Genomic DNA, 3526 nt, shown 5'->3' with positions numbered 1-3526 from the left:
AAAGCAAACATATCCTCTATCCAAAGATTTTTTGTCTCTTCAGGGTTGTGTAGGCTACTTGTTGCTTTATGCAGATCTTTTGTAGTAGAGGTGTCGTGTGACAGCTGGTTTCTAATGAACAAACTTTTCATATTTTCCGCTTTTATTTTTAATTAAAACGGAAATACTTGAAAAAAAACTTCCTGTTTTGAAATATTTTCCCCCCAAAAAAGTCACGAAGGTTTTTTGCGCCGCCAGAAGAAAGAGACGCAAATAAGCGACAGCTGCTAATATTCAGCTGATTGGAAAGAAGCACGCGCACCGAATGACGTCAGGCTCGCGCTTCACACTGACGCACGCGCAAATCCGCACTCGCATTCAGCCTACTGTACACACACACACACACACACACACACACACACACACACAAAGCAAGGTGAAATAAGTGCAAACCCAGTTTAGCATACAGATGAAAACACACACACACACACACACACACACACACACACACACACACACACACACACACAGGCTAATGTTTAGCCTACTGTACAAACACACACACTCAAGGCAAGATGAAATAAGAAAACTCACCCTGCACACACACACATGTTCTCTTTCTCTCTGTCTCTCTCGCTCACACACACACACACACGCGCACGCGCGTACACACACACAGTGGTCAGCAGCTAAAGGCAGCGGTAGCCTCATGTGTGCCCCCGGCTGAAAGGCTCTCTCCTCCCCAGAGAGGGGGCAGGTGTTACTCCAGACGAGCCAAGACAACCAAATTACTGGCCGTCTGGCACCTCCCGTGGGAAAAACCCGGGGAGAGAGGAGGGATGGGAGAGATGGAAATTTATGAGCGAGCGAGCAAGATGTAATATCGCCAAACGGTATGAACAAAAAAAAAGACCCCAATATTTATATTCATTTGCGAAATGGATCCGCCCATTGCCATCGATTGCGCTCTACAAGAAGAAAGAAAGCTGGAGTATGAGTTGCAGATGATGAGGACGCTTTTATCTGAGCCACATCAGATTAACATGAGTGAACCTTGTTTTTAGCACGAGCGTGGTGGCCCCGCGGGAATCGAACCTTTAACCCTGGAAATGCCACCGCTATCTTTCTATCTCTTTAGCCTTGATATCTCTCTCTCTCTCTCTCTCTCTCTCTCTCTCTCTCTCTCTCTCTCTCTCTCTCTCTCTCTCTCTCTCTCTTAATATCTACTGCTCTCTGCCTATCTCTATAGCCTTAATATCTATCTATCTATCTATTTTTCTCTCTCTCTCTCTCTCTCTCTCTCTCTCTCTCTCTCTCTCTCTCTCTCTCTCTCTCTCTCTCTCTGTTTATATCTATCGCTCTCTATCTGTATTTCTCTTTATTCATCTCTTTCTCTATTGCTCTCTGTCTCTTTTTCTTTTTCTCTTTCCGTCTCATTTTCATTCTCTCTCTCTCTCTTTCTCTTTGTCTCTCTATATCTTTCTATTTCTATCTCTGACTCTCGCTCCCTCTCTTTATCTCTCTCTCTCTCTCTCTCTCTCTCTCTCTCTCTCTCTCTCTCTCTCTCTCTCTCTCTCTCTCTCTCTCTCCCTCCTTCCCTCCCTCTCTCAGGTGGCAGCAGCTGCAGTGAGGTTTTAGCGATGGCCACGTTTGCCGTTTCAAATCTTCTTTCTTTTTTTTTTGTATCTGTGGAGAACTGAAGGTTGCATGAAATGTTCTTTCCTTTTAAAGCTCAAGGGCCTGTGTCTCCATTCTTTTTCTATTTGGCATCTGTCAGTTTGTCAGTCATCCGCCCCGCCAGACTGTCTTGTTTTACCTTCAGCTGCACACACACACACACACACACACACACACACACACACACACACACACACACACACACACACACACGCAGGTTTGCAAGGTGACAAGGTTTCGACATTCTGGATGTGAACTTGAAGCGAGACGGCGTAACTTTATGAAAAGAACTCATTGTTCCTCTTTGCAAAGGGAAAGTTGAATCACACATCGCTGAGTCAGCTCGTTACGTCCTCAACAACGGGACAGTCGTGGCGTTTCCATTCAAGAGTCAAGCCAATTTGAAGCAACCTTTTGAAGAGGCGCAAATACAATCAGGCAAATCAGCAGCATCCCCATCCAACGGGCTGAGGGGGAGCTCGGCATGGCGTCCGCCATTTAACTGAGGAGAAGAAGAAGTCGAGTTTTGCGATCTGGAAACGAAACAAGTCGCCTTGGAGAGAAAAATGGAGGCTTCAGGTTCCTTTCAGCCCACGTTTCATGCTATCCGAAGAGGAAGACAATATATATTCATCAGCTTCTCGGCTAAGGCCTCTGTGACTGCGGGACACAAAACAAACAAGTGTGTCTGAGTAATTTCCCACTAAAAGATGATAGTATGTCACTGTTGTGTTCACAGCTGGTTTCTGCTGCTCGCAAGTGGCACGTTTGAGGCAGTTTAAAGATGCAACATGTGTGTGTGTGTGTTTGTGTGCTCGTACGGCAGCGCTAACGGCGTCCCAACGCGTGTCCCGCCCTTTTTCAGGTTTTAACACTGTCAGCCATGTTGAGAGCCGCGTGGAGGCAATCCCTCAATCTTCGACGCTCTGACTTCGAAGCATCCGGCGGGCGAGAAAAATGTAGGTCGTCGTCGCGACACGCCGCCATTCTGTTACCGACCTCGGGTCATTCACACCAATCACATGGCTGGGTGTTTGTTCGCCCCAAACAGCCTGCACACCAACTGCACAGACGTTAGCTTTAAGCTAGCAAACGGCGGGTTGCTCCGTCCATCCGTGTGTGTGTGTGTGTGTGTGTGTGTGTTTGTGCTCGCTCCTTTTTCTTCTCCTCGTCTCTGCATGTTCATGAAGTTGATTTTTCAAACACCTCCAACTCACACGGACTCTAAATCTTCGCTTCCCGGTCCGTCTGAAGCGAAGGCCGGCGAATGGCTTCGACCAAAGCTGGCGGCGCTCGCGGTTAGCATCCCATAGGAGGCACAACGCCTCTGATCGCCTTTTCATTTTCATTAGGGCGTTTGTTGCCCGTCATTCAGACCGGACCGGCCCAACTGTCGCAGGCCGCTCCGTCAATGCTTCGACACGAAACCGGAGAGAAGAGAAAGAAAGGAACCCCAATATGGTGGCGTCAACAGATTGTCCCCTTCAGAACACAAAAACAAGCTCGCCGGCTCTGGCACAGCGCGGAGCACGGACTTCTGCTCGAGCCTTATTGAATGGAGGGGTCCATCTGCACGCCGGCCGCCGAGCACCGCGAGGCCATTTGTGCTCCCCATCCCGAGAGCTTCTCGTCGCATCGGGCCCTCTTCAAATTTATTCTTTTCAAAAAAAGCTCCAGAAGGGGGAGGGGGAGGAGAGGAGGGGGAGGGAGGGGAGGGGGGGGTGACAGGCGAAAAGCCCGGACCGCTGAGGGGCACCGAGCAGCCTGCTGACAGTGTGGCCGGTGCTTCTCTGTGAGTGTGTGTGTGTGTGCGTGAGAAAGTACCACATTTCACCACAACCCCCCCCACCCCCCACCCCTCTCCACACAC

Source organism: Clinocottus analis, unplaced genomic scaffold (genome assembly GCF_023055335.1).
Source record: "Clinocottus analis isolate CAN_PGR_092001 unplaced genomic scaffold, fCliAna1.0.p SCAF_24, whole genome shotgun sequence".
NCBI lineage: Eukaryota > Metazoa > Chordata > Actinopteri > Perciformes > Cottidae > Clinocottus > Clinocottus analis.
The sequence above is the reverse complement of the archived record's forward strand: the minus strand, read 5'-3'. Positions refer to the sequence as shown.